Source organism: Arachis hypogaea, chromosome 11, assembly GCF_003086295.3.
Source record: "Arachis hypogaea cultivar Tifrunner chromosome 11, arahy.Tifrunner.gnm2.J5K5, whole genome shotgun sequence".
NCBI classification, from domain to species: domain Eukaryota; kingdom Viridiplantae; phylum Streptophyta; class Magnoliopsida; order Fabales; family Fabaceae; genus Arachis; species Arachis hypogaea.
Genome location: NC_092046.1, coordinates 10,358,999 through 10,366,130, shown reverse-complemented (window position 1 = coordinate 10,366,130; position 7,132 = coordinate 10,358,999). Strand labels below are relative to the sequence as shown.

General features: G+C 36.8%; 1 long non-coding RNA gene across 1 annotated transcript; it reads left to right on the top strand.

Moving 5' to 3' along the window:
* The first annotated feature begins 1,239 nt into the window (after nucleotides 1-1,239).
* LOC140176311 (uncharacterized) lies at nucleotides 1,240-5,033 on the top strand. Its single transcript, XR_011867250.1, has 3 exons — nucleotides 1,240-2,205; nucleotides 2,321-2,434; nucleotides 4,728-5,033. It is a non-coding gene; the product is annotated as an uncharacterized lncRNA (long non-coding RNA).
* The last annotated feature ends 2,099 nt before the right edge of the window (nucleotides 5,034-7,132 follow it).

The following is a 7,132-nucleotide window of genomic DNA, read 5'->3' as shown; positions in this document are numbered from 1 at the left end:
CCCCTCCTCATTGTTTTGAGCCAGCATACAACTAATAATATTTGTTGAAGCTACAACATACAATTTTAAAGGTTCGAAAAGGCAGACTGTTGTCATTACAAGTGCTTTAAATAAATAATCCTTCATCGAATCAAATGCCTGTTGATGTTCATTCGTCCACAAATATTGCGAATCGTCTTTAAGTTTTACTAAAGACGAGAAGACACGAGTTCGACCAAATAGATTAGAAATGAATCGTCTCAAAAAATTCAATTTCCCTAAGAACGATTGAACCTCTTTTTTTGACCAAGGGGGTGGTAAATTTAAAATTGCTTTTACCTTATTTTGATCGATGGAAATTCCTTTATTTTGTACTACAAACCCCAGGAAATTTCCTGTTGAAACTCCAAACGAACTTTTCAAAGGATTCATTTTTAAACCTTTCATTTGCATGGTTTGAAATGCTTGGCTTAAATGATCGAGATGTTGATTATCGAATTTGACTTCATCATTACATCATCGATATATACTTCCATAAATTTCTCAATGTATTCGTGAAAAATAGTATTCATGGCATGTTGGTATGTTGCTTCAACATTTTTTAAACAAAAAGCCATCATTATCCATTCATAGGTTCCTAAAGTACCAGGACATCGAAAGGTTGTCTTCGAAACATCTTCCTTGGCTATGAAAATCTGGTTATAACCAAAATATCCATCTATAAAGTTTAAAATTTTATTTTCAGCAGCAAAATCTATTAATGTAAGACCCAGAACTTTTGAAAAGTCTTATTATGATCAAGTCTCAAATCATATAATTATTTACGATTTTAATTTCAAAAATTATTTTATTAAAGAAAATTAAAGCAAGTTTTGATTAATTGAATTTGAAATAAATTAATATTATTATCCAATTTTACAATTATTGGATTATTTTCTATGTTTAAATTATAAAGTTGGTAGTTATGAAATAATAAGAATTTTATATGATTTGATTTTTAGATGATTTAGATTTATATCATTTAATACCTTAAGTTTAAAGATGAAGAAAATTAATTATATTACCATGTATTTTCAATTAGAATAATTTATTGAAAATCAATTAGTATTTTTATACCACAAATAATATTTTATAGTAATTTTAGAGATTAAATTAGATTTCAAAATAAATACCAGATAACCTAAATTGATTTAGGAATTTTCAAGCCCTAGTTAACCCAAATCCCCAATTACAATACAACCCTAACCCTAACTTTTACCAAAAAGAACCCTAACTTCCTTAACTTAGCAACAACTGCTGCCCCTCTACCCTAGACACACACACGCAGAGACAAAAGGAAAAGAAAGAAAGAAACAAACGAAGAAAGGGAAGGGGAAAGCAGAATCAGGGAAGGGGAGAAGAGAGGGGGATCTCATAGAGCTGAACGGAAGAGAGAGAAGGGGACCTCGCCGTCGTGCCCAGCCCGCTGCGTGCCCCGTCGTGTCGCTACCAGACCGCGTCCAGCCCTCGCCACCAGCAACGCCTCACCGCCACCCAGTTTGCCATTGTCGCTGGTGTGACACGGAGGAGGGAGCCAGAGGAGAAGAACGACGCCGTTCCTCGTCGCGGCTGAAGCTCACTGCGTCTCCGTCGCCCTCACCGTGTTGCGCCGCCGCTGCAGTCCTTGCCATCATCGTCACCATCGGTGGAGGAGAGAGATCTCGCGTCTGAGGCTGGAGAGGAGATGTGGTCTGCATTGCTGCCTCTCTCGCGACTGGTCCACTGCCGCCATGGCTGGGGAGTCATCGCCGGTCTAGACGCCGCCGCTGTGCTCTTTGCCACAGCGCTGCCACTGGAAGAGGAGGGCTCGCCAGTTCTGCCTTGGCTTCTAGTTTCTGGAATCTGAGAAGACACCACCGCCGCTGCTGGAACTGTTGTTGTTGCTCTAACCATGCTCTAGATCCATTCTGAGCTGTAATCATCACCTTTAGGTTGACTCTGAGGCTTTCCACTGCCACCAGAGCTGCCCAAAACCACTACTGTGGCTACCGTGGGAATAGAATGGGTACCGAAATCTGACAGTGCCGCTGTCATCGATCAGAAATACCAAAACTGCCACCACTGCTTGCTGTTCTGAGCTGCTGCACTGTTATTGCTGCCGTTCTGGTCATCGGGTGTAGCACAGTTGTTGCCAGAACCACCGTCGGAGCTACCGCTGCTTGATTCAGCCGTTCTTTCCTAGTTTCGGTAAGCGTCTCTGTTTCAAAAGCCCTTTAGTTACTGTTCTGTTATCTTGCGCTGAGGTTTTGCGGCGTTAATTGCTATAAGATTGAGTTTCGGTTGTTATATGTCGCGATTACAGTTGCTGTTGTCACCGCGAAAGTGGCTTGGAGCTGAGGTTGCGGTTGCCGGTGATTTCGGATTGAGAGAAAAAGGTTCCTGTGACGCGTTTGGGTTATGGATTCGACGAGTTGAGGTAGGGGCCTTTTCAGAAAAAGGACATTTTATATACTGGAATTAGTATATATGGATATTATGTGGTAAAATTGTAGCCTTGAGTGATTGTATAAGTCTTATGTGATGTTGGTTGTCTTGGATGAATATGAATGCTTGTGTGACTGGATTATTATTCGGTTTTGTAAAGCAGACTGTTATTGAAATGCTTCTTTAAAATTGTTTCTCAAAAGTTATTGAAATCAAGTTTAATCTGTTGTAAATGAATTAAGTCTGAATTTGTTTTCTTGAAAGATGAGAATGATATAAATTTTTGGAATCGGTCTGGTTTGAAATTGATTTGGTTTTGAACCCGTGGAAGGGGTTGTGGAATGGTTTCGTTGGGACCCAGAAAGGGTGGCAAAGTCCAGGTTTTAGGGGAGGTGCTGCCGAAATTTCTATAAAAACCTTAGACCTTGTTTGAAAAGTTATTTAGAAAGGCTTGGGATTTGAGAAATTGTATTATTCGATTTATTAAGAAAATAGTTATGTTTTTGAATTTCATTTATTTGAGGAAATCATATGTCTTGAGTTTGATTTACTTAGAAAGGAATTACTGAAGAAAAGTTCTATGTTCTAATATTGATTTTTTTTAATATAAAAAGGGCTTATGCTTTTAGTTAGACTCAATGATTTCGTTCAGAGGAGCTTTTAGTGATTTTGAAGGAAATTGGATTTTGATTGAATAATTGCATTTGTGACATTTTGGAAGAAGTCAGGGAATTGGTTTTAAGGAGGAACCTGAAAGTGGTTTTGAATTTAATGAATCAGTTCCGTTTCAAGTGAATTGGCTTTAGATTGGGTTGGGACTTGTGACTTTATATGATCCAGTTTTATAATAAACTCTGTCTCTATTTACTTAAACCAAGAATCTATGATTTTAAGAGTTTCAATGAATTTTTAAGAAATTGAGATAGGTTGTCCTTCCCTAAAGTCTTGAGACTCTGCTGAGAAATTTCTATTACCGAATTCAGTTTTAGAATGATTGATTTTCGGATCTTTCATAAGAGGTTTTTAATTTGGCCTAGTTGTCAAATTGTTTGGAAGTTTTAGAAGGATGTTGTGAAAATGTGTCTTGTTTTGAAAGAGAAAATTCCTTTTGAGAAAGATGGCTTATAAGCTAGAAGTGATTTGAGAATGCGGATTTTGAAATTAAGACTGATATGAATTGAATTTGATTTTCAAAGGAAAGTGCTTTGAGAAAAGTGATTTATGGCTTGAATGATGATTTTATGAGTTTTATGATGTTGGATGGTGGAAGTGCTATTATGTTATGAGCTGGAATGGCTGTATATGATAATGAATCATGGCTATTTGTGGAATATGTTATGAGCCAGAATGGCTGTATATGATAATGAATCATGGCTGGTTGTGGAATATATTATGAACCGGATGGATGAGTATGAATATGAATGGTTATTGAATTGATAAAGTAATTGTTGCACTTCCAATTATCTGAGATACAAGTTTCCCTGGGTAGAAGCAGTGGCTAGCCACCACGTGCTCCAGGTTGAGACTTGATACTCTGCTGACCCTATGTCGTAAGTGTGGCCGGATACTGTGAAAGTTCTGGATGAGCTCGCCCCCGTGAATATACACCAGTGAGGGTGTTGGATGTGAATTATGACTATGACTGTGAATAACTCGAGTTGGGGATGCACGACAGAGGGATAGTCCAATGGTTAGCTACCAGGACTTGTCGGGTTGGCTTTATAACCGACAGATGATATCATCAGCCACTAGGACAGGCATTCATCATATGCATCTATGTGACATTGTTTGGGTGTGCATGTTGTACTTGGTTTGCCTTTGTGATTATTTGTGATTAACTGCTAATTGTTCTACTTGCAGTAACTTTTTGTTTGTGCTTAAACTTTCCTATTTGTGCTTGCGACTGAGACTCTGTTGGACTGTGGTGAATGGTTGTTGTTTGGGTTGTTTGGGCCTAGAGCCGTGGTTGATCATAAGGTGGGCCGAAGGCCATGTCTGGTTGATGTTTCTAGTTTGGAAAAGTATGAAAAACTAATTTGGATCAGCATAGATAAACCTTTTGAAAGGCTTTTGAATTTTCAAGAAATGAACAATTCCTCTTCAAAAAAGATTTCAGATTTTTCTTTTATAGTAAACCGTTGTTTTTGAAAAGATGCATAAGGCGGTTATTAATCACTGTAACAGTTTTACCTTCATGTATCCTATTATAGTAATTTCCCAAAACCCTCTATTGAGAACCCTTTCGAGGATGATGTTCTCACCCCCCTACAAATTTTCCTTTTCAGGATATGGACGCAGAAGTCACGAAGAGTTTTTCTAGTTGTTGTCGTGATGTTTTGTATTGCTTTAGTTATTATTTATTGTTCCCTCGCCTTTATCTTTATACATTCTGTAAGAGGGATAGGAATTGTATTAGTTAATGCTTGTAAAATTATTTGATATATATATATATATATATATATATATATATATATATATATATATATATATATATATATATACTCTTTGTGAGTTTTGTAAGTTGTATGGTATGTATGGATGTACGTTACCTAACAAAAGTATTTTGGAGCAGTATTGTGGTTTAAAGTTTTAAACAGGCTCATATTTTAGTATTAAATAGTATAAGAGTTGTCGTAATACCCGAGCAATTTAGAGTAACGCAGCCAGACGAGTGACTTTTGGATTGTTAGGGTGTTACAATTAACATATCTGCTATAGGTATAAAATATTTGTTTTTAGGAGTAACATTATTTAAAGCACAAAAATCGATACAAATGCAAAGCTTCTCATTCTTTTTCATTACTGGCACGATGTTTGATACCCAATCGACATAGCGAGTTGTTCGAATAAACTTTGCTTTGATTAACCTTTCGATTTCTTCTTTAATTTTGAGATTGATTTCATGGGGCAAAACGTCTAGGTGCTTGTTGCACTAGTTGAGAAAATGGCTTTAATGCCAATCTATATTCTACTAACGAACGATCAAGACCAGGCATTTTATCATAATCCCAAGTAAAACAATCTTTGTATTCAATCAACAAATTAATCAACTTCGTTCAAAATTGCTCACTAAGATTTTTGCAAATATAAGTAGGTCTGTAATCATCATCATATCCTAAATTAATTTCTTCAAGTTGATCTTGAGATTCGAACCCTTTTTCGATATGAGCATCATCAACTGAAGTTTTCTCAAAACCTAAAGGCTCCAAATCATAAATGAAATCGAAAGAAAGATCAACTAGATCATACGAAGCAAAGTAAAATTTATTATTGACTGAGTCCGCAATCAAATCATTTACAATACTGAGATCTTTAGACATATCGACGCCATACTGGTCCATAATACTAACCCTAGGAATGGAAATACATGTAGCATTTAACACATAACTAGATTTGATTTTAGGAATCAAAGCTATATTTGGAATTGAAAATACTGAATTTAAATTACTATCTGGTTCAACTTCATCAGAAGAATCATTCCTAACACGAAAGACACTTAAATTATCTCAATAACTTTTTAAAGAACATAATAGTTCAACACATCTTGTTCGTCAGCCATGATTAAGATGCAATTGAACTGAATGCTCGACTTTCACTTCCAACCAGTAGTTGTGTAATCAAGCTTCGGGTGTCGCTGCTTCACATTAAGCCCTTCTGAAGTTAAAAAAAAAACAGTCTTTACAATTGTAATAATTGAGCATCTTGTCAACATTAAGTGGTTTCAATTTGTCATTATAAACCTTAAAGTCAACATGCATCTGCTCGACATAAAGACTTGAATCTGCCTTTATCACTTCAGTTTTTCCTTCATCAGTCCAAATAAGGACACTTTGGTGCACAGTTGAAGGTACAACCCTAACACCATGAATCCAATCTCGACCCAGCAAGACATTATAACTAGCCTTTGATGGAACTACGATAAAAATAGTAGTTCGAGATGACGACCCTACTTGAACTTAGAGAGTTACCAAACCTTTTGTAAGTGTCGAAACTCCTCTGAAATCAGTAACTGAAATATTAGTGGGAATCAAACCATCGAAGTATTTTTTCACTTTCATCAACATTCTTTCTGGTAACAAACTGATTGCGGCTCCTTTGTCATCCAATACCTTGATGCATATACCACTCATACAAGCAATAACATGTAGAGGTTGAAGATGTGACTTTCTCTTTTCAGTTGGCTTTTTGAAACATTCCAATTCTTCCTCTTCACATACAAAGCCAAAAGACTCTTCATCTCCCATATCATAATCTTCACTCAATCTCCTTTTTATTTGCCCAAATATTCTGTTGGTATAATAGAGATAGTACTCACCATATGTTCATCTCCCTCATCGAAGTACCCGTCTTCAAGATCAGCGTCTTTTTCCTTGACTTCAATTGGGACTACTAAAACATCTTTGCCCTTCTCCCCCTTAGCTGGGGAAGGAATCCCTTTGGAATAGGTTTCTCTATCAGAAGGAAAAACTATTCGACTATGAACAAAAGGATTGCCCCCTTGTTTACTGAGGTCGATGGTCTTTCTGGTATTGTTTGGCGACTTGGCGTACATATCTTCCACCTCGATTTCCTCTGGCCCTTCCTCGAGGATATGGGTGACGACCTTGATTAAAACCTTGATGCCCTCTTTGAGGTTGACGTCTATATTGAATATCTCAACTGTGAAATTATTGGCAATTCTTAATCCATT